The 24,291-nt window shown below is 40.5% G+C and overlaps 1 protein-coding gene across 4 annotated transcripts in view; it reads right to left on the minus strand.

The window, feature by feature from the left end:
* The window catches only part of PKIB (cAMP-dependent protein kinase inhibitor beta), a 123,874-nt gene that overhangs the window by 32,277 nt on the left and 67,306 nt on the right, over positions 1 to 24,291 (minus strand). For 2 of the 4 annotated variants that reach the window (XM_069599121.1, XM_069599122.1), the window contains one exon: positions 13,357 to 13,426. The exons of the other annotated variants lie outside the window; for them this stretch is intronic. The gene's annotated coding sequence lies outside the window, so the exon portion shown is untranslated. The remainder of the gene's footprint in view (positions 1 to 13,356; positions 13,427 to 24,291) is intronic. 4 annotated transcript variants of the gene reach the window in all.

Genomic DNA, 24,291 nt, shown 5'->3' on the forward strand with positions numbered 1-24,291 from the left:
CAGGTCATCCTCTGGACTGGCTCTTTTACCTTTTACTCTGATAACCAACCCTAAAATTAACCACTAAATCCATTTAATATGTTTTCAGTAAATGTTCTATGTTAGTGAATTGTTTTACCTCCAGAAGATCATACCTCCTGGTAGGCAGGAACAATAGGGTCTAAGTATGGACAGTGGATGGAGAAGGCAATGGCACCCCACTCCAGTACTCTTGCCTGGAAAATCCCATGGATGGAGGAGCCTGGTGGGCTGCAGTCCATGGGGTCGCTACGAGTCGGACACGACTGAGCGACTTCACTTTCACTTTTCACTTGCATGCACTGGAGAAGGAAATGGCAACCCACTCCAGTGTTCTTGCCTGGAGAATCCCAGGGACAGGGGAGCCTGGTGGGCTGCCGTCTATGGGGTCGCACAGAGTCAGGCATGACTGAAGCAACTTAGCAGCAGCAGCAGCAGCAGCAGTGTCAGTGGATAGTAAATCCTCAGTGAGTGCTTTTTAGGTGAACTTCTCATGGATCTGACCGTGCAGTCCCCATTATATGCAGATCCTATCTGTGCAGATAGGAAGCTCATGTTATAGAATTTGGTTAAAAAAAAACAAACACTCTGTATTGGCATTTTAAGCATTGCTGCTTTAAACCCTATGCTGGCAGTGTTCCTGAGCCAAGCAAGACCTTTCAAGTCATCCTGTCACTCTGATCCATTTCACATCAGACTTTTACTGTTATCCTTTGAGATCTGATTAAAGATAATGATTAATTTTAGTATGGAAAAATTCCCCCAATTCCACTGTAATTTAAAATAACTGAAGAAAGTACTAAAGAGCTGACTTTTTCATATATTTCAGATTGCAATAAACTGAAGAGAACTGTCATTACAGAAAACTCAAAGAGCCTCATTAGCAGGGAAAGGAAGCATGGATAGATATACGGATACAATAAAAATAGCTGGAACAATTACTCACTAAAGCTTGTTGACCCTGGAGAGTCATTTTGAGAGGCCAGAAGATCCTAGATGTATTGACTATGATATCTCTAAGTCACTCAAAGAGATTCTAAAAACAAAAAAAAATGAACTAAGAGAAAGGCAAGTTTGAAGATCTCATTTGATTCAACTCTGTAATTTGGGGGAGCATCACTTACTGACGTGCATCTCTTGAATAAAAAATATCAAAAGTAATCTTTTGAAATGTGGTCAACATAAAACAGCTGTTTATAACAAGGCAAATACTGAGAAAGAATGTGTGTGCGCTCAGTCGCTCAGTCACGTCCGAATCTTTGTGACCCCATGAACTGTAGCCTGCCAGGTTCCTCTGATCATGAGATTTTCCAGGCAAAATTACTGGATTGGGTTGTCATTTCCTTCTCCAGGGGATCTTCCTGACCCAGCGACAGAACTCACACCTCCTGGATCTCCTGCACTGGCAGGCAGATTCTTTACCACTGAGCCACCTGGGAAGCCCCAAGAAAGAAAGAAAAGGTGAGAGTCGCTCAGTCAGCTCTAACTCTCTGCGAACTCATGGACTACACAGTCCATGGAATTCTCCAGGGCAGAATACTGGAGTGGGTAGCCTTTCCCTTCTCCAGGGATAGAGCTTTTCCCTTCTCCCTATCCCAACCCAGGGACAGAAGCCAGATCTCCCGCCTGCAGGCAGATTCTTTAACAGCTGAACCACAAGGGAAGCCCAGGAATGCTGGAGTGGGTAGCCTATCCCTTCTCCAATGGATCTTCTTGACCCGGGAATCAAACCAGGGTCTCCTATATTTCAGATGGACTCTTTACCAACTGAGTTATCAGGGAAGCCCGAAGCCCCAATAATGAATATTTAAAGGCAGAGAGTAAGGGAGATACGGAATGAACAAATTCTGGAGAACAATTTCATTACAACAGTAAGTCCAGCCTCTGGTCAACTGCAGATTCTCCCAGACCAAATGCTTTGCACCCTTCACCATCTTCCCTCATCAGTTTCCTCTTGTTCTCCTCCGCAGGCCCTGCTTCTGCCATAGACCTTCCCATGCCCTCTTTGCTTTCATCCTACTCAAACTAGCATTTGGAAAATATTTACTTAATTCATTCACATGAATATCATCTGTGTGTGGTTCCCTGCAAGGATAATGCCAGACAAAGTCTCAGACCAAAGAAGCAAATTGTTAATGGTGGTACTTCCACAAATTAGCTAATGGATCAGGAGTGGCATTTGGGAATGATGTGGAAAGATTTTCCTGAATTATCAGCATTTTACCTTCTGCATATTTGTAAGGTTGGTGGGGGTATTGGAGTCAAACCTACGTTCTTGATACCACGATTTGCATGACATTGGCCAGATTCTTTAACTTCTTTGAAGCTTAGTTTCTCTAATTGATGCCACGCAACGTTTCTTCAATGACTAAACTGAACTGAAGTCGCTCAGTCGTGTCCGACTCTTTGCGACCCCATGGACTGTAGCCTACCAGGCTCCTCTGTCCATGAGCTTTTCCAGGCAATAGTACTGGAGTGGATTGCCATTTCCTTCTCAATGACTAAAGTGTCCCCTTATTTTTTGTTTGCAGTGTAGGCAGGAGAAACCAGATTCCTACAGTTTCATTTCTAGTAATTAAGTAGCTTTCAGTTGTTACCTGTTTCGCTCTTCTTACCTTACATGCTTAAGGCTATCTAAATGCCCCAATTATTTGTTAAAAATAGCCAGGAACGAAAGGGGAAAGCAGTGATTAAAGCATATTCTAATTCATTCATAAGCCAATTTGATTCAACTGTTAAGAACCTAGAATCTCTTATACGGAGTGAAGTAAGTCAGAAAGAGAAAAACAAATTACCACATATTAACGTGCGTGTATGGAAACTAGAGAAATGGCACTGATGAACCTAGACGCAGGGAAGGAACGGAGACTCAGATGCAGAGAGCGGACTTGCGGACACAGCGCGGGAGGGAGAGAGTGGGACGAGTTACAGTAGCACCGACATAAATACACTGCCGTGGCTGCCGCTAAGTGGCTTCAGTCGTGCCCGACTCTGTGTGACCCCAGAGATGGCAGCCCACCAGGCTCCTCTGTCCACAGGATTCTCCAGGCAAGAACACTGGAGTGGGTTGCCATTTCCTTCTCTGATATATATACTATCATGTGTAAAATAGATAGTTGGTGAGAAGCTGCTGTTAATACTCAGGGAGTCCAGCCTGGCACTCTGTGATGACCTAGAGGGGTGGGATGGGGGACGGGAGGGAGGCTCAAGAGGGAGCTGATAATATGTTTCATTATGGCTGATTTGCGTTGCTGTGCAGCAGAAACCAATACAACATTGTAGAGCAATTTTCCTCCAATGGACAAAAAATTAAATACCTGTGGACAAGGTGTATTTGTTGCAACAACCTCAAAACTTGGAATTTTCTGAGCTGGATGGATACATTTTACTAAAAACATTTCACTTGTACCGAAAAGTGTGAGCTTCAAGAAAAACCAAATCAGTATGTGTATGATAGCTCTTGTTTCACTTGCATGATGAGGACTCTAGTTCACGTTACTCTCCTGTCACCAGGCAACTGTCCCAAGTCTTGGAGATGCTGACTCAAATTCCAAGCTACCTACTCCACCTTAGAGTACTGAGGTTTCTGAAAACCTCAAAACCCTGCATGCTGGCCTCTGCAGGACAGTGACGATACATAATCACACATCAGAGGGTACAGAGAAGTGTTCTGGCGTTTTCAGAAGCCTTTAACACACGTGTGGAAACGATGAAAATGATACATGTATTCACAGATTTGGGGATTTTTGTTTGTTTGTTTGCTTGTTTGTTCTTTACCTATGTGTGTATGTCACTTTCCCCAGCAAAACGTCTCTGAAGCCTGCATAGAAAGCAGAAATACCAGTCTTCTATTAAGTTGAATAGTCTCCATATTTTAAACCATTTTAACTGCCAAGATTAAAATTCAAAACCAGTAAATTCTAAGTCAGAAGGCTTTCTGAAACGCCATGTTTCCTTGAAGTATTTTTCATTTAAGATAAGCTAACCCAGTCGAAGCAGAATGTTTTTGCTATTTTCCCCCCATAGGCATTTGTTCAGCTGAGGCCAAGCAGAATGGCCATTTTGGTGCTGTGTTCTATACACGAGGTAAAATGTTTTGAGCTTAAGAATGTTCTCTTTCTTTTAATCCTTTCTATAACCTGACTCCAAATTTATCTGAGAAACATATGTTGAGTCATGCTCATCTCTATTTTTCATATCCACTGTAGTAATTATAACTGTAAATAGAATTTTAAGTCTTCTCAAAACTGCATTTTTAAAATATTAGCTGCACTCTGGCAGTCTCTCCCTTTAGTTTATTCCAGTGGTAACTTCCATTTTTAAAATTAAGGGTGGTATGGAAACATATGATTCATTTCCTAATTTTATCACCATTTATAACGGGGGCAAGTGCCTAACTTCTCATAACACATTTTTAATGACCTGTGAAGTTCAGTAGCTGGGTGATGATTAATAAGTGTGTTTTCTACACTTAAAAATATATAGAAATATTTCAACAGGCTAATTTTAAAACCTGAAATGTAACATTCTGCACGAGACTCAAATGCCTATCTGCCCTTCACCTAGTCAAGTTTCTTTTTCCTATTTTACAATTTAATGGAATTAATAGAAAGTCAAATTAATCAATGCTATTAAAAACTGTCAAAAGAAACACAAACAATGACAATCTACAAATAACTTTGAGATATCTGAGAATGTGGGGGCTGGAACTCTGGTCATTGGCAAATTAATAAATGAAAATTAAACAAATAAAAAGCAACCTTGAATTCAAAGAGGAAGAAACCAGATTATTGGTATGATAGAGATCCTGTTAGTTTCAGAATCAAGTCTAGATATCACATCACTGGACATCTGGGCCAGTACTTATCCCACGGTAATCACGGTTTCTTTTTTTCAACAATAAAAACTACTTTTTAATATCAGACCACTAGTGGATATTGCTATTGCTAAGTCACTTCAGTCGTGTCCGACTCTGTGAGACCCCATAGACGGCAGCCCACCAGGCTCTCCCGTCCCTGGGATCCTCCAGGCAAGAACACTGGAGTAGGCTGCCATTTCCTTCTCCAATGCATGAAAGTGAAATGTGAAAGCGAAGTCACTCAGTCATGTCCGACTTAGCGACCCCATGGACTGCAGCCTTCCAGGCTCCTCCATCCATGGGATTTTCCAGGCAAGAGTACTGGAGTGGGTTGCCATTGCTGATATGGTGGTTGTAATTTGTAAGCAGAAAAAAGACCCAGCCTCTGAGGTATATGAGAGAGAGAAAGGCACCTCTTCTGTTACCCTAGTCTATGGTGGTCAGGACTTCATGTGCTTAGAGGAAAGTTTCTCATAATAAAGGCTAATAGGGAAACACACGTCCATATCTTGCTTAGAAGTGATCCCTCTTCTTCTTCTTAGAAGTGTGTTCTTCTAAGGCTTCATGAAAAGAAAAGCATTCACCCCTTAGACTGGAAAGTCCTCTTGCTTAGGAGTATATTGTTGGAGTAGAAGGAGGCTTATTTAAGTGAGAGTTTCACTTTGGAATGAAGAGATTCAGATCCTTCCAGTTACTTACTGTTGTAACTTAAAAGTTGTATTTATTGGGGTATAAATGCCAAAAAATAACAATCGTAACATAAACTGATCTATGCTTAGAGAGATTCTAGCCTAGATTCCAGAGAGGCAGAATAAGACTGAAGTAACCTTGCCTGCAGAACTTGGGCAGACATCTGAAACAAAGCAGTAGGCTGGCACTAAAGAGAGAGCCAGCCAGTAGGAAATCCCTGTGAATGGGCACAGTTAATGGACTCGTGTAGTAATGATGCTGAATATCTAACTCCAGGCGTCCTTTTTCTACATAATGATTCTCCCCTGTTACCCTCAAGTCTTTGGTAAAGCTTACTTCCCAGGGGGCACAGTTGGTAAAGATTCTACCTGCTGACGCAAGAGACACAGGTTTGAAACCTGGGTGGGGAAGATCCCCTGGAAAAGGAAATGGCAACCCACTCCAGTATTCTCGCCTGGAGACAACCATCTTAGTAATATCTCAGCTTTCGGCAACAAAAGGAGTACCCTGAGGACAACCTAAGATGACACAGACTAGAAAGAGTTGCAGCAGCATCAAAAAGCTTCTGGAGACATCAGGAAACAGTGAAGAGGGAGACCAGGGCACCAGATCAGAAAAAGTGACAACTAGCACCCAAAACAGACTCACAGAATCTAAGGATTCTCAGCAATGTTAGGTGTGGGGAAAACAAACAAACAAAAAAGACTGTACATCCTGGAGTGTGGGAGCTACAAGTATGCTTATTGAGGCAAGATGACTCCTCAAAGATGACTCCTCAAGAGCCTATATGTTGATTGAGAAAATATTTAACAGTTGGAAAGGTACTATGAAAAAAAAATTTTAAGGAAATTAACTCATTTTTGTAATAATAATCTATATACATTTGAAAATTGTAGTATATGTGATTGGAGATGAAAATGGCAACCCATTCCAGTATTCTTGCCTGGGAAATCCCATGGACAGAGGAGCCTAGAGGGCTGCAGTCCATGGGGTCCCAAAGAGTCAGACACTACTTAGCAATTGAACAACAACAAGTATTTATGCTATGGGACGACAGTGTTTGACAGATGTATGGCTTTGTAGACCTCTCGACTAATTCCATAGAATTCTAAAGGACCAGAATCCCCATTATTGGCAAACACTGCCCTGTATCATAAATCATGGCCCTACAGGCCAGCACCCCTGTCTCCTGTAACAACCACAACTTTAATCACTAACATGTCAGCTTTTCTTCACCTACTTTTAATTTCCTCCTTCTTCCATTTGGAATAATAAGGCTATTTGAGTTTTAAAAAAAATTGCTTAACACTTGTATAATCTAAGCCCCTCAGATAGCTCTCAAGAGATGGAAAAGCTAGATAACCATGACTGCCAGTGTTCAGTAGACATTTCCAGGGGGTCTCAGAATATGAGCAGAATAAAACGTAAAACAATCTCATGAGAGAGTCCTTCTCACAGTCCCATCATTTTTTCAGCCTGGAGTCCTGGGAGCTTCTTTTGAGTACCTACAGCCCACCACCAGTCTCTGGCTGTGGGCTTTCACACGGATGACCTCCTTCCTAGGGCTTCCAAGCCTCATTTGTTAGACTGTGATAGTCACATGCAGAGACTCATTCTTGAGGGGAAAAACATAAGCTATCACTTCTGAAAACTCTAAATTATTTTCAGCAAGGCTGAGATGGAAAGTCTCATTTAATTAGCAAGTGCAATAAAGATGTGACATTTAAAAACAAATTATAACACATTTCCATCCTTCACTGGAACACTGAATGATGACATATTGTTCTTTTATAGTTGCCATTTCCAAGTTTTAATTGCCTTGGTTTAATTGGTTTAATCCAAAAAAAATGTCAATTCGGTAATTACCCCTATGCTGTTGGAATTAGCTTCATTTATCGAGCAAAGGAAAACTGACTTCAGATAGGGGAAAGCAAATAAAATATAGTATCAGGGGAAATACTGCATCACTGAGGTATTAAAAAACAATATTGTACGTGACCCAAACTCAGTTTATTTTACAGGAGTCAAAAATAGGTTCTTTTTCAATTCTGAACAGTAATATACCAATACAAAATCAAACATAAATTAATCCAGAATCATGTTCATTCATTTATAAATTTATTAATTCGCTTGGAAAATATCTTCTGAGTGCCAATGATATGTGAGGCAAGAATCACAAAACTATCTTCATGGACTCTAATGGATGAGAAAAAAAATAATCAACACAAATGTATGTATGAACACAAACTGTGGTAAGTCTCCGATGAAAAATTATGAGGACCTGTGTGAGTGAATCAGGACCTGATGCACTAATAATATGAGCAGAGATACGGAGATAAGAGCAGCTGGTATAGAAGCAGAAACAGAGTATTTCAAGCAGAAGAGAAGGGCACAGCACATTTCAGGAACTGAAGTAAGGCCCGTGTAGCCCAAACGCAGAGAAGAAGGTAGGAGATATCATGAGACAGAGTAGGTCACTTAACAGGGGCTACATCATTGCGGCATCTTAAGGATTTGGTCCACTCTTCCAGAAGCGCTGGGCAGCCACTGAAGTCTTTTAAGCAACAGTGTGACCATCAAAATTGAACTTTAAGAAAGATCACTTTGGTTACAGCAAATGGAATAGGTTGGAAAAGAAGAGTGGATTCCAGAGGTGAGTTTGGAGGAATTGCAGGTTTCCAAGTGAGAAATAATAAATTAGAAAGTAAAGTTTATGCCTTCGATTTAACAACCCAGAAAGTCTGAAGTTATTTGGGTTTCACGAGTGACCTATTTTCACAGAATTAAATGTGTCAGAGCTAAAAGGAAAACAGAGTGACAGAACAGAAGGCATGTGTGCTTTAGGATGAAATACACCCAGCTGAGCATCCTGGGCTGAACTTTTGCCTCTGTTCCTTGTTAACTGAGGGACGTTATGTGAGGCATTAAGCTCTCTGAGCCTTGGCTCCCACACCTGTTGAGTACACATAATAATACCTCCCACAGTTGAGAAGATTAAGTGGGACAATGTGTGTGATACTGTCAGCATGGAAAGCCAGTTAATGTTGAAGAGCCCAGGACACACCAGTGGGTCTCATCCCCTCCTGTTAGAGATATTCATCTTCCTTTTGAAGCTTCTTCCTCCCCCTGAGTTTTCTCTCTCAGTGAACAGCACCATAACCCACCCAGTTGCACAAGTCAGAAACCCAGCGGACACCCTCATCTCTCACCTTCCATGATCATCGAGTCATACAAAGTCTATCCCCTAAATAGCTCTTGAACTGATGGGCCAACGGCTCTGCTTTGCCTCATTCACTACCCCAGTGAAGGGCACCAGCCTGTCTAGATTAGATGGCTCTCTTCCACTCATTATCCTGCCTCCATTCTGTTGCCCTCTAATCCATTCTTTTCACACTGTTCACGGGGTTCTCAAGGCAGGAATATTGAAGCGGTTTGCCATTCCCTTCTCCAGTGACATTAGTTTGCCAACAAAGGTCCGTCTAGTCAGGGCTATGGTTTTTCCAGTGGTCATGTGTGGATGTGAGAGCTAGACTATAAAGAAAGCTGAGCACTGAAGAATTGATGCTTTTGAACTGCGGTGTTGGAGAAGACTCTTGAGAGTCCCTTGGACTGCAAGGAGATCCAACCAGTCCATCCTAAAGAGATCAGTCCTGAATGTTCGTTGGAAGGACTGATGTTGAAGCCAAAACTCCAATACTTGGGCCACCTGATGCGAAGAGCTGACTCATTGGAAAAGACCCTGATGCTAGGAAAGATTGAGGGCAGGAGGAGAAGGAGACGACAGAGGATGAGACGGTTGGATGGCATCACCGACTCAATGGACATGAGTCTGAGTAAACTCCAGGAGTTGGTGATGGACAGGGAGGCCTGGTGTGCTGCAGTCCATGGGGTCACAAAGAGTCGGACACGACTGAGAGACTGAACTGAACTGAGTCCATTCTTTACACCAGCCAAGCAAACATGACTATCTCAGCTCTCTGACTACTCCCCTTATGCCAAGAAAATGTCTCCCAGTTCCTTAACAGGACTAGCCACACCCTCCCTGATCTATACTCTGCTTACTCCCAGCCTTAGGTCTTGCCTTCATGACCTCAGGTAGGTATGTGAAGGGAACTGCTCCCCATCCAGGGCTTACGACTCCCAGACACACTCCCTTCACCTTCACATTCAGGCCACTGGCTGGAGCATCTCCTTCCAAAGTTTCTCTTGACTAGGTCAACCTCTACTCAACACTGAGCTTCAGCTCAGGAAACACTTTGGGAGGCATTTTGGCTTCACTTGACTGTATCCCAAGTACATGGTGGTGGTGGTTTAGTCACTAAGTTGTGTCGAACTCTTGCGACGCCATGGACTGTAGCTTGCCAGGCTCCTCTATCCATGGGGTTTTCCAGGCAAGAAAAACAGCCTATAACATGAATTTCATTACATGAATGAATTGAGCAAGCAGTCAAATGAAGTCTAAGCAGTCTGACTGAACTGGCCAAGGCCACATAGGTTAGGCATGATACCATGAGGAGAAGACCCAGGCCTTTGGCTACGTGTTGCAGTGTTCCCTTCTCTCCATCATGCTGGCATTTGCCTTATTAATCTCAATTACATTTGCTCTCTTCATTAACCCTTCAAAACATTCTCTTCACGTGGTTGCAAAATGTTGTGCATTTATACTGAGGGTTATAGTTTTTGCGCTCAAAGCCGACCAATGCCCCCTCTTACCAAAAGGCTTCCTGGACTCCCCTGAAAAGTAGTAGCCATGGCTCCTGTGATGCTCTCGAGCACTCCCGCAGCATTTTGTATCCTGCCCTCTCTCCTTGTGATCCTGTGAATTTTTCTGAAACTAGGAGCATGTTGGATTCATTTGACATCTCTGATACCCAAGACTGTTTTGGGGACACAGTAGTAGTACTTAATATTTGTGGACTGTAATGGCCTCCCTGGTGGCTCAGACAGTAAAGAATCTGCCTGCAATGTGGGAGACCTGGGTTTGATCCCTGGATTAGGAAGATTCCCCTGGGGAAGGGAGTGGCAACCTACTCCAGTATTCTTGCCTGGAGAATCCCTTGGACAGAGGAGCCTGGAGGCTACAGTCCATGGGGTCGCAAAGAGTGGGGCACAACTGAGCAACTAACACACACACACACACACACACACACACACACACAGAGAAAATGGCTCTTCAGAGCTGAACAGTGTCCAAATAAAAGCAACTGAAGTGATGCCAAGGGAAAAAATGATGCAAAAAGACAGACTAAAATGATGATGGCTCTGTCATCTAGAGATTTGTTGGAATTTGAAAAAAGGCACAGTTGGCTCTGCTAAGATGAAGACTCAAGAAGGCAATTGAGATGATGTTGTCACTGCTGGAACAGGCTGCCTCTCCTGGCAAGAACCTCAGTCCCCCAGTGACCTTCCTGCTTCTTTTTATTCAGGATGGAGGACTGGAGTCAGAAAAGAAAAAGTTCACTTTCAGACAGCTGGACAGGTAAGGAGGAAAGCTCAGTCACAGAGTGCTTTTACACTCTGGGAAGCCTACCCACAGTCAACGCTAGAAGAACTGGCTTCATAGGTGGCACAGGTTCCTGACGTGGCAGTCAGCTGGTGTGATGGAAATGGAACTGAGCTGGGGGTAGAAATCCAAGTGTTGATCCAAGACTTGCCTGTGGCCTTGGGCAAAGCTCTGGGCCTCATTTTCCTGCTCTGTGTGATAAGAGGTTTGAACTAAATGGTTTCCTACAGTACTTTCTCATGTACAAATTCTTTAGTATAGGGAGTAAGCACTTGGATTTACTAATGCAGCTAGACAACCAAGGGTAAGAAGACTGTAAATCTGGGTAATGACTGCAAATGCAGACATCTATTCTCATCCTTTTCACTCCTGTAACTCGATCTAGACTAGTTGAAGCACATATCCATAATGATATTCCCTCATCCACACACAGCAAGAACAGCCAAAAGTTTTATGAATAAAAAATTAGAGATAGAGTAAGGCTGTAAAGCAGCAGTTTGCAAATATCAAAATCAGTGTGGCAACTTTCGAAAAACAAGCTCTGATGCCTTGCACCAGATCTACCAAATCAGAATCTTTAAGATGGAACCCTGGGTATTTTTTTCACAAGGCTCTCACGTGTCTTTGGTGATCAACTAATTTGGGGCTCATTTACAAAGGAAAAATAGTGTTTTTCAAAGGGTAGCCTGTAGATCATTTTCATGTAAATTATCTAAGATGCTTGGCAAAAATATCTGGGAAGATGGGCCCAAATCTGCATTTTAACAATTCTTTCAGTGATTTTACAAATAGCTTACATATGCTGACAAGTGAAATAATCATACAGGTCTTCAAATGAAGACCTCAAAGTCTACTGAACAATATAGTGAAGACAGGAAGTTCTGACTGCAAGAGAGGTCTATTCATCATTATTATTTCTATCATATTTCATCATCTTGTTTACTCCCATAACAAAAGTGTGATACAAGCACTTTTACCCTCATTTTACTGTCAAACTGAAGCAATAGAGAGTTCAGGTAATTTCTCCAGAACCATGAGATTCATAAATGGATACAGGAGAACTGAAAAATAATGCCACATAGCTAAAGAACAGCCTATACTGCTATAGAATATGGAATTAAAGAGTTCAGTACAACCTTTTAATTAAACCATCTGCTGAGATCTTATCTAGGGAAGCAAGTTAGCAATATGCCTCAGTTCCTGTTGGGTAGCTTTATTACCTACATCATAAATGTTTATGTCATTAAAAATAATCATAGATTAGCCAAGATGTAAGGACTAGTAACTAATAAACAACAATTTAAGGGATGCCCTCGAATCCTAAAATGATCCAAGGTAGTCATCACTTCTAGTCAACAACCTTTGAAACAAATCTTAGCTGGTGAGAAGCACAGAAATATGCTGTGCAGGGTCTCACCCACTTGGTGAGGAGCCCAATCACCTCCAGACCTTAATTATCTGACTCTGCTTCATTAATCTATCTTTATATCATGGACCCTAGACTGTATGCCTCAACATGCTAGAATAGGACTACATTAGACTCAAAACATCTTTCAGGGAATACAATATAAAATGCTACTACTACAAACACATTTTTTTAGGACAAAACTCTCTGCCCCCATTGATTCATCTCAATTTGTCTAATAAAATATGTTTGCGAAAAGATGTGCTGGTCTTGATTTCTTGCTACACTGAGGTAAAAAGGATCTCCCAGATTCCCCATTCCTATGTTGACCAGTACTTGGTATCGCATAATAGAAGGTATTTCATAAATATGATGAAACCAAATGGATTATAGCTATTACGAGCTCTAACTTTGATTTTTTAAAAACAATTCATTAAAATCATTAATGGAAAAGACAAAGTTGTCCAAAACCACACAATTTTTAACAGAATTCAAATTCTTCCCCTTTCCTCTGTTCATATCCTACTCTTCTCCTCTTCCTTTCACATTGATGTTACAGCCTTTCTAAAATACGTGAACACACAGATATTTTCACAAAGTGGAAAAGTAAGAAAAATGACATTAAGAAAGAAAAATTGCGAAAAAAAATAACTAAACATTCAGTAGTTGTTGATAGATTTGTTGAAGGTTTTCTGATTGAGGATTTGTTTTCCTTGTTTTGTGTTTTGAAGGGTGACTTTTCTGTGTGCTTTGCTCCCATTCGAATTTTGCATGCCAACTCAGATTGTATCACTGTATCTTGTCAAATGTGTTACTGAAGGAGCCATTTCTTCCACAAAATCAGTATCTAATTTCCTAAGTAAAGATGAAAAAAATACTTACAAATATCTGATTAAAATACGCTGCTATTTCTAAGACAGCTGTAGGAAGAAACTCTGACAAACCCTTTTTCCTGTAAATCAAAAAAAAAAAAAAGACTATGAAAAAGCAGATAAGGTGAAAATCCATTTAGATCATCAAATTTCAATCATTTTGTCCTCTTTTAACTTTAAACTGGTAAACATCATGACTTGTTTGACTTTCTTTAGAAAAGTAGAATCTCTAATTCTACAACAAAATTCTCTACTAAAGTCAAAAGGGTTCATTTCAAATAACAAGTGTTAGTACCTAGGATCGCCAGCTACAAAATGCAATTATACTACAACAGTATAGTAACAGCAATTAGGGATGAATGTCAAGTTGAGAAAGTCATCACGCAGGCTCCCTCCTCTGTGCTCTAAAACACTCTAGTCTATCTCTACTGTTGAACCTATCACCTATTTTGTTAATTTCTGATTAGTGCCTGCCTTCCCTTCCCCACCTCACACAAGTTTCTTAAAGCCTTTTGAGGGCACAGACTATGAGTCATTCGCCTTGCACATGGTAGGGGGGATGCAATAGGTATCAGCTGAATGTCAAGCTTTGTGAGGCGCTTTTCAGACTCAGAGCTGCTTGAACGCATATGTATCACTGCGGAAGGATTTTAAAACCCAGAGCAGACATCTTTCAACTGCGTTCCTCTACTCAGCTTCCTATATGGTTTCCTTTGTTCCTCTCACTGTGTATCTGAAACTGTTTTCCTTCAAATGAGTCCTATTTGTTCAGATGAGATAAAGGGAACTGAGAAGAGGAAGAGAAAAATAAACAAATGATCATATGGGAAGTAGTAATAAAGTAAAAATTTTACAAGCTTCAAAATTTATGTAATACAATGCAAATATGCACCCCAAAAGAGCAAGATTAAGAAAAATACTTTTGTAGTCCTAATTTTTCAAACATTTGCTTACGGCTCTCAGCAAAGATCTAGTAGAAACTGCAAATAGGAACCCAGTTTAAAATCAGTTAGGTAAAAAGCTTAACACTGTTAGTCTTTAAAAAGCATAACACTGTTATTTCTTAAATAACACTGTTATTTATTAAATGTATATTTAATAAATCTCCGTAATTTTACACCTTTTCCAGGATTAAAATTTGTTTTTATTTTATGAATTTCCACCTATCTCTTCCTATTTTACTAGAATCAAAAGAAAGAAAGACTGACAGTTATTTTTCCCTCTTCACTTCTTTGCAGCTTATGCTATATTCAAATATATTCATGCAATGGACTTAAAAAAAAATCCATATGAATTTTTGATTCTTCACAGACATCAAAATTCAGATTTATGGGTGATATGCTAAACACAAATACACTAGAGATTAAGAGACTGAGAGACTCTCTACTTACCCTTTAAACTATCAATTATCAAAAACTACCAACAAAAGAAAAGTAATTTCTGAAAAGGCTTTAAGAAGAGTGGCATGCTTTTAACATCAACAACAAATTATTTTGGGCACACATCTCCTATATATGAAAATTCATGTTTATAAATTATAAGTACCACTATTCTAATGAAAAATGTAATTTGTTATATTATCATTGACATATATGTTAAATACATTAACAGAAATTTAAATCAAATAAGAATTCTGTAAATATAACTTCAGTGTTCTATCATGTTCTTCCTGAACTTCCAGGTTGGATGCAGAATTTAGAAGACCTTGCTACTAGATAAGATCTAATTTCTCTCCATTATCTCTCCTGTAACTACAGTTAAATCTAGGGAAAACCTGGTGATATACATGTAACTACTAAGAGATTCGCAAGGGAAAAAGGCCAATGGTTTCAGCAAATGTTATTACAAGCTTTTCAAGAGGAGCAAATCAAGATGTGAGTGGATCAGCAGAAATTCATCATATTAGTGTACACGCACATGCAGGGTTGTGAATTAGCATAGATCTTGCAAATCAGCTAATTCAGTGATTTTCAAACTATTTTAAAATATTTCTTTCCCAAATGAACTCTTCAGCAGGTGGCCAATATGTAAGACAGATACCAACAGAACCGATCTGGCTAAAACAGCTTCAGTCTCTACCCACTCTGTCTTCTTCCACCTCAACTCTCCCTCCACAAACGTAGTTTGAAAATGACTCGACAACACTGCCATTTTAGAGATAAAGCTACCATGCTGAAGAGGGAACAAGAGTAGCTGTTCTGAGACAAGGAAACAGATAAAGCAGCTGAATGACTGACCCTGGACCCTGGACTGTCTTCCTTGTAGATGTCCCTGCCTTGTTTTCATGGCCTGGCTTCCCTGCACATCCCCATCAGATCTCATTTCCAAATATCCATTTTAAAAGTATGATCTGGTAAGATTTAAGGTACTCTTTGCTTCTAGGGTTTGATAAAATAATGAATACTTATCCTTTTCTTTTAAATCTATACTAACTTGAAAGTTTTCATGACTTGAGCAGTCAGGCATGTCAGTATGCAAAATCTGCATAAAGAAGGATCCTGTTCACTTCAGACAGATCTAACACTGCACTTATACAGCTTGGCTTCATGGACATCACCCTAGCCCTGGACTTGCCTGTTCTGACAATTTCTCCAAAAAAATGAAATACAAATATAAAGATGACGCCTGCTTAGTTATATTAAATAAATGTCTGCCTCTATCATACCTAGGATTGTAGGACTGAAGATGAAGTTGTTTGAGAACAAATACGCAACTAGAGAACTCCGTGAGGTAATACTTAGTCAATGGTTGCACTGAGCTGTTTTACAATTTCAGTGAGTTACTATACCTAGTTATAGCTGCTTCAAGGGGCATTAGTTTCTACTTCTGTTTTGTTTTTAAAGGCAAATCATAGTTCTAAAATGTATAAAGGCCTGAACATTCAAAATGTCAGATGAGGGGATGGAAGGGAGAGAACATAGGTATACATACAGCAAATTCACATTATTGTACAGCAGAAACTAACACAACACTATAAAGCAATTATACTCCAATTAAAATAATTTTCTTAAATACAAAAAAAAAAATCAGGTGAACTTTATCTGCTTCCTAAAAAAAAAAAAAAAAAAAAACTGACCACTTCGACTGCAAGACCCAGTTTTGAAAGGCTGTTTTCTGACGATGCAGTTAATCTCTCAAGCATTATAAAGATGAAAACAAACATCAAAAGATGTATCAATGTGACATGAGAGAGAATGGACATTCACGAGGATGTTTTCTATCCACAGAACTCAAATGAACTAGCTTAGGGAAACAAACGACTCTATATGCCTGACACAGAATAGGCACCCAACACATGTTCACTGGATAAACAGAGAAGAAAAGAATGAAAGTTGAAAACAGATCAGAAGCAGGTAGAATAAGACCAGATTATCAAGAGTTTTGAAAAAGACTTTATGCTGTGGGCTACTAAACTGAGGTTTAACAACAACAAAAATGGCTCTCTAAAAGAAAAATGAGTGAGTTGATAGTAAGCAAACAGCAAATCCAGCTGTAAGACTCTAGAAGTGATCTTAGCGTTGGCAATAAAGGCCCAGCAAAGGGGGAGACAATAAAACTGGATTAAGGAAGGCGTGGCAGAGGCTTCTGCTTGGGCTCTCAAAGGCGCTTCTGCTCTCCTCTAAAAATAGAAAATTCAGCCGGGTACACAGCTAAGGACCCCATTACCAAGCCTCCCATGCTGCTACATGCAACCATGTAACTGGCTTTTGTCGCTGAAACGTGAGCTGTGAGCATAAGTGATGTATGCGTCTCTAGGTTATACTGTAAAAGAGAGGGGAGTGTGGCCCTTCCCTTCTCTTTTTCCTTTTTTGAAACCTTGATATCATCTATATGGTGAGCCATCATTCACCACGTGGACAAGGACACCACCCTGGGGATGATACAGCAACAAGGTGTAAGCAGCCCGTATCCCTACCATGTCAAGCCATTACACCACGTCTGTACCATCTACCTGGGCTGTAATAAGACAGAACTAAACCTACACTGCGTTTGAAGAGAGTGAAGTCGCTCAGTCGTGTCCGACTCTTTGCAACCCCATGGACTATAGCCTACCAGGCTTCTCCATCCATGGGATTTTCCAGGTGAGATTACTGGAGTGGGTTGCCATTTCCTTCTCCAGGAGATCTTCCCGACCCAGGGACAGAACCCAGGTCTCCCACATTGTAGGCAGACACTTTACCATCTGAGCCACACTATGTTCAATCCACTATTACTTCAGGACTTTATTATAACTGTCAAACCAATATTTTAGCTAAATCAGATGAATAAAAAACATTTTGAAGTAGAAAAATCCACAGAATGTGGTGATAGGCCAAAGTGAATGAAGGAGGGCAATGAGTTGAAACAATTGCAAGGTTTTATGTTTAGGGAACTGGATCACAGAATCATTAACAAAAGAACAGATGAGAAGGAGAGCTAGTAAGTTTAGACGCTGGCAATATTGCCAAGGGGACTGCAGAGTAAGTAACTGGAACTATGGGCCTGGCACTCAGACAAGAGGAGAAAATTAAAAACGGAAATTTCAGCAATTTTGTATTGTATATAGAGTTGAAAAGATGAGAACTGATAGAATCGCAGGTTAAAAGAGATCAATGTGTATGTCAATGAATGACAGTGTGTTCTCACAAGAGGCAGGAGGGAGAAGCAGTATGCAGCAATTAATGAGAAGGGTAATCAAAACCACAATGAGGTACCATTTCACGCCAGTCAGAATGGCTGTGATCCAGAAGTCTACAAGCAATAAATGCTGGAGAGGGTGTGGAAAAAAGGGGACCCTCTTACACTCTTGGTGGGAATGCAAACTAGTACAGCCACTATGGAGAACAGTGTGGAGTTTCCTCAAAAAACTGGAAATAGAACTGCCTTACGACCCAGCAATCCCACTGCTGGGCATACACAGCAAGGAAACCAGAATTGAAAGAGACACGTGTACCCCAGTGTTCATCGGAGCACTGTTTATAATAGCCAGGACATGGAAGCAACCTAGATGTCCATCAGCAGATGAATGGATAAGAAAGCTGTGGTATATATACACAATGGAGTATCACTCAGCCATTAAAAAGAATACGTTTGAATCAGTTCTAATGAGGTGGATGAAACTGGAGCCGATTATACAGAGTGAAGTAAGCCAGGAAGAAAATCACCAATACAGTATACTAACACATATATATGGAAAAAGTGTGGTCAGAGCAGGCTAAGGCTGGGAGAGATTCTAACACTAACAACAGTATAATGCTAAGCACATGAGCTTTGGAGCCAGGCTGGCTCTAGAACATAACCATAACTGGGCCACTTTAATACAACTTTTCTTATGTATACTGTGAAAATTCTTTCTGGGGATATTAGTAGTTCTCCTCCATTCTTCCATAGAGGAAGATAATAAAGCTGTTAATAAAGCTAGTGGATGCGATGGAATTCCAGTAGAACTATTCAAAACCCTAAAGGATGATGATGCCATCAAGGTGTTGCATTCAATATGTCAGCAAACCTGGAAGACCCAGGAGTGGCCACAGGACTGGAAAAGGTCACTCCTCATCCCAGTTCCCAAGAAGAGGATTACAAAAGAATGTGCTAACCATCAGAAAACTGCACTCATCTCCCATGCTAGTAAGGTCAACCTTAAAGTCTTGCATGCTAGGCTTCAGCATTATGTGAACCAAGGACTTCCAGATGTCCAAGACGGATTTAGAAAAGAAAGAGGAATCAGAGATCAAATTGCCTACATTTGCTGGATCATAGAGAAAGCAAGAGAATTCCAAAAAACATCTACCTCTGTTTCATTGACTACACCAAAGCCTTTGCCTGTGTGGATCATAATAAATACTGTGGAAAGCTGTTAAAGAGATGGGAATACCAGATCACCATACCTGTCTCCAGAGAAACCTGTATGCAGGTCAAGAAGAAGTCAGAACACTGTATGGAACAACCGACTGGTTCATGACTGAGAAAGGAGTATGGCAGGCCTGTCTGCTGTCACCTGGTTTGTCTAATCTATATGCTGAGCACATCATGAGAAATGCTGGGCTGGATGAGTTACAAGCTGGAATCAAGATAGGCGGGAGAAGCATCAACAGCCTCAGATAAGTGGATGATACCACTCTAATGGCAGAAAGCGAAGAGGAGCTAAACAGCCTCTTGATGAGGGTGAAGGAGGAGAGTGAAAGAACTAGCTTAAAACTAAATATTAAAAAAACTAAGAGCATGGCATCCAGCGCCATTACTTCATGGCAAATAGAAGGGGAAAAAGTGGAAGTGGTGACAGATTTCCTCTTCTTGGGCTCTAAAATCACTGCGGTGGGTCACTGCAGTTATGAAATCAGAAGATGTTTGCTTCTTGGCAGGAAAGCTATGACAAACCTAGACAGTGTGTTGAAAAGCAGAAACATTACTCTGCCAACAAAGGTCCATATAGTCAAGGCTAGGGTCTTCCCAGTGGTCATGTATGGTTGTGAGAGCTGGACCATAAAGAAGGCTGAGCGCTGAAGAATTGATATTTTTGAACTGTGGTGTTGGAGAAGACTCTTGAGAGTCCCTTGGACAGCAAGGAGATCAAAACCAGTCAATCTAAAGGAAATCAACCCTGAATATTCATTAAAAGGACTGATGCTGAAGCTGAAGCTCCAGTATTTTGGTCATCTGAAACAAACAGCTGACTCACTGGAAAAGTCCATGATGCTGGGAAAGACTGAGGACAGAAGCAGAAGAGGGAGTCAGAGGATGAGATGGGTGGATGGCATCACTAATTCAATGGACATGAACTTCAGCAAACTTTGGGAGATGGTGAGAGAGAGAGAGGCCAGGCGTGCTGCAGTCTGTGAGGTCAGTCTGGGAGACTGAACAACAACGGCAAATGTAAAAATAGACCTTTTGCTCACAGAGTGTTCTGAAGATTGAGACAATGTCTTAGTATAAATACCTTAATAAACAATAATCATTATTATTAGGATGTCCTTTGTAGCAAAGGAGAAAGTGCACTTTAGAAGGTTAATGAGGAGTACAAGATCACAAATTTATTGGCGGTAAAGGAGTATAAACTCAGCTTCATCCAAAACCCAATTGTCAATTACCAACACAGAACCAAAAAAGAGCTGTGAAAATTTCAAACACACTTGGGTATTTTTTTCATTAATAAAATTGATTTATAGCCAACTTTTTTTATCCCTTCCTCCTGACCTCCATTTCCTTTCAAAACTAACTCTGTATGAATTCCTGTGTGGTTTTGATCCCATTATTTCCTGGGCCAAAGGTTTCCCTCTTTAATCTACTTTGCCCTAATATTCTCAATCATGGCTATTTCTTCTTTCCACTGTCTAGGAAAAATACAGGTAGAAAAAAATGTATTAGAGAAATCTTATTCTGAGGCATGTATCTTTGTTAACTATTTGATAAGCTTCAGATTTAGGTGCTTCTACCTAAATAAAACACTGATTGTTAGTTTTATATTTTAGAACAGCATGAAGAGAAAATCTGAAGTAGCATTTTGAGATAAATTCATTCTTAACAGGTCTTTGGAAGAGTTATTCTTGGAAACTATCTCTAAGAATTATCTCTGAAGAGCAAACCAGCCATGACTTCAAACTCAGTTCATTAATAAAGAGGCTTAGGCTGAAATGCTCATTTCTGGTTTTCCCATTCACCTTTACTAAGAGAGGCAGCCTAGCCTTGTTTCTCTTTGTCATTGTTGTTGTCATCACCATTTTGAGGATTTTTTTTTTTAATCCAGGTATATAGGTCAACTAAAAAAACCCATTGCTTTTCTAATTCATAATCTGTCTAGAATTGGAGAGCCATTTAGAGCAGGCCACTGCATTCAACTGTACAGACTGCACTTCATAACTGGAGCCCAATACTCACAGGTGAATTTTAAAACGTTAACATCATTAAAGTACAAAAGCAGAATAAAGGAAAGTCTTAATACACTTTTCTACAAAGATGTATTTTTCCCTAGAGTGTTGCTCAGTAGACATACTAAAGTCTTTACATTAAATATATTTATTATTTAAAAGATGAATTAACTTATTTAAATATGTTTCACTTTAAGACATTATATTCAAGGCAAGAAGATTACGGACAGAACAAAAAAAGAGACAAAACTCAATGAAGATATATTTAATGTCAAAGTTATCTCCTTCCTTCCCCTTCTAGGATTTGAGAATGACTACATGTCTCACACAGAGGCCAGTGACATTTACTACTAGCCGAATTTACACTTCCTCTATCGGCACCTTGTTCATGTCAGGATTTATCTGGCTCAGAGGAAAAAGGCAGCTGCAATGGTGAGTCACTAAAATGGTGATTCACAATTCTCAGGGAAGCAGCTGCTGCTAAAAGCTGTGCTTCACACATCAATCATTTGCTGACTGTCACAGCTAGTTCAGGCACATTATCTGCTCGGCCTACTGAGTGTGTGGTTGTTGATATTTGCATCACATTGCAGTGTTCCTGTTGTCATACCATGCTGCAATAGTTGAAATAACATCATCCTGTGGACCTTCAAAAATGAGAAACTCCACATCATTATGAAAATACAACCATCTCATGAAGGAACTGATGAAAAGAGCAGTCATTCTAAATGCTAAGAGACTAGTTTATTTTCAGTAGTACGATTCCACCCACCTCTGCATTTCTGAGCGACTGACCTCAGTCAGTCACAGTCCAGCAGTATCATAAGTACCAGATTTGGGGTTATGGCTTGAGTGATGACCCCTCCTCCCCAAAGGAAATGTTGAAGTTCAAACTCCAGTACCTTAGACTGTGATCTTATTTGTAGATGTAACCAAGTTAAGATGAAGTCATACTGTTGTAGGGCAGACCCTTAATCCAATACAACCAGTGACCTTAGAAAAAGAAGGAAGGAGAAGGGAGGTGGCAAGGCAGGGGTAAATTAGGAGGCTAGGATTAACATATACACACTTCTATGTATAAAATGGGGCTTCCCTGGTGGCTCAGATGGTAAAGAATCTGCCTGCAATGTGGAGACCCGGGTTTGATCCCTGGATCAGGAAAATCCCCTGGAGAAGGGAATGGCTACCCACTCTAGTATTTTCGCCTGGCACATTCCATGGACAGAGGAGCCTGTCGGGCTATAGTCTATGGGATCACAAAGAGTCAGACATGACTGAGCAGCTAACATGTATAAAACAGATAACCAAAAAGGACCTACTGTATAGCACTGAGAATTCCACTCAATACTCTGTAATAGCCTATATGGGAAAAGAATCTGAAACACACAACACACACACACACACACACACACATATCTGAATTGCTATGCTATACACCTGAAACTTACACAATAGTGTGAATCAACTACACTTCAGTTAAAAAAATTTTTTAATAGGGGGAAAATGTGAAGACATAGCGACACAGGAGGAATGTCATACGAAGATGAAGGCAGAGACTACAGTGATATGTCTACAAGCCAAGGAATACCTGGGTCTGCCAGAGGCTGGAGGAGATCAGGAAAGATCTTCCCCTAGAGGCTTTGGAGGGAGCACAGTCCTGACAACACTGTGAAATGGCAAATTACCAGTTTGTTGTATCGTGTTACGGCAGCCCTTTTACAGCATCCATCTGGGGATAGTGAAAGAGTATCGGCAGCTCCTAGAGGGCATGGTATAAAGTGTGTTGACTTAGGAAACAATAGTGACTTTAACATTTTTTTCAAGGCACATTTACTCAGATTTTTCTCAAATTAAAGCATCCCTAAGTTCGTAGATAACTGAGCATAAACCACATCAGGATCAGACTAACAGATTAAAAGCCATAACATTGGCTTGAGACGAACCAAATATCCCATAACAGCTTGCATGTCTGGTGCTTCCTGGTATCTCATGACCTTTTGGTATTAACAGATATAAAGCTATCACCATCTTTACTCGTGCCTAGAGGTTCCAACACATGCAAAAGAACGAACAGATGCGTTAGAATCATCACAGAACCTGTTTCCATAATGTTTGCAAATCAAAAGAAGTGCATAAGAAATGTGTATAATCAAAATAAGGAAAACAAGAAATATGCTTAGGAGATTGAGCCATTAAACTAAACCTTCATAATCTTGCTTAAGCTTTCAGCTTCTTGCTCAGTTATGTCCGACTCTGTGACCCCATGGACTGCAGCACACCAGGCCTTCCTGTCCTTCACTGTCTCCTGGAGTTTGCCCAAATTCATGTCCATTGAGTGGGTGATGCTATCCAACCATCTCATCCTCTGTCCTGCCCTTCTTCTCCAGCCCTCAATCTTTCCCAACATCAGGGTCTTTTCCAATGAATCAGCTCTTTGCTTCAGGTATTGGAGCTTCAGCTTCATCAGCATCAGTCCCTCCAATGAATATTCAGGACTGATTTCCTTTAGGATTGACTGGTTTGATCTCCCTGCTGTCCAAGGGACTCTCAAGAATCTTCTTCAGTACCACAATTCGAAAGCATCAATTCTTTAGCACTCAGCTTTCCTTATGGTCCAACTCTCACACCCGTACATGACTACTGGAAAAACTACAGCTTTGACTATACAGACCTTTGTCGACAAAGTGATGTCTCTGCTTTTTAATACACTCTCTAGGTTTGTCATAGTTTTTCTTCTCAGCATCTTTTAATTTCATGGCTGCAGTCACCATGTGCAGCGGTTTTGGAGCCCAAGAAAATAAAATCCATCACTGTTTCTACTTTTCTCCCATCTATTTTCCATGAAATGATGGGACCACAAGCCAAGATCTTAGTTTTGATCTTGGAAGGTAGTAAAACATAGCAAGCTAGACTCAGACACCCTTGAGTTATGCTACCTCCACTACTAACTAGTTCTGTGTCTGTAGCGAAGCTATATACCATCTCTAAACTTCAGTTCAATCATTAGTAACTGAGAATAATCATGTTACCAACTTTATAAAGAAACCATTCGGTAATTATCAGCAACTATTCCTAAGAGTCAGACATGACAGAGAGACTTC

This window comes from Ovis canadensis, chromosome 8, assembly GCF_042477335.2.
Source record: "Ovis canadensis isolate MfBH-ARS-UI-01 breed Bighorn chromosome 8, ARS-UI_OviCan_v2, whole genome shotgun sequence".
In the NCBI taxonomy this organism is placed as follows: domain Eukaryota; kingdom Metazoa; phylum Chordata; class Mammalia; order Artiodactyla; family Bovidae; genus Ovis; species Ovis canadensis.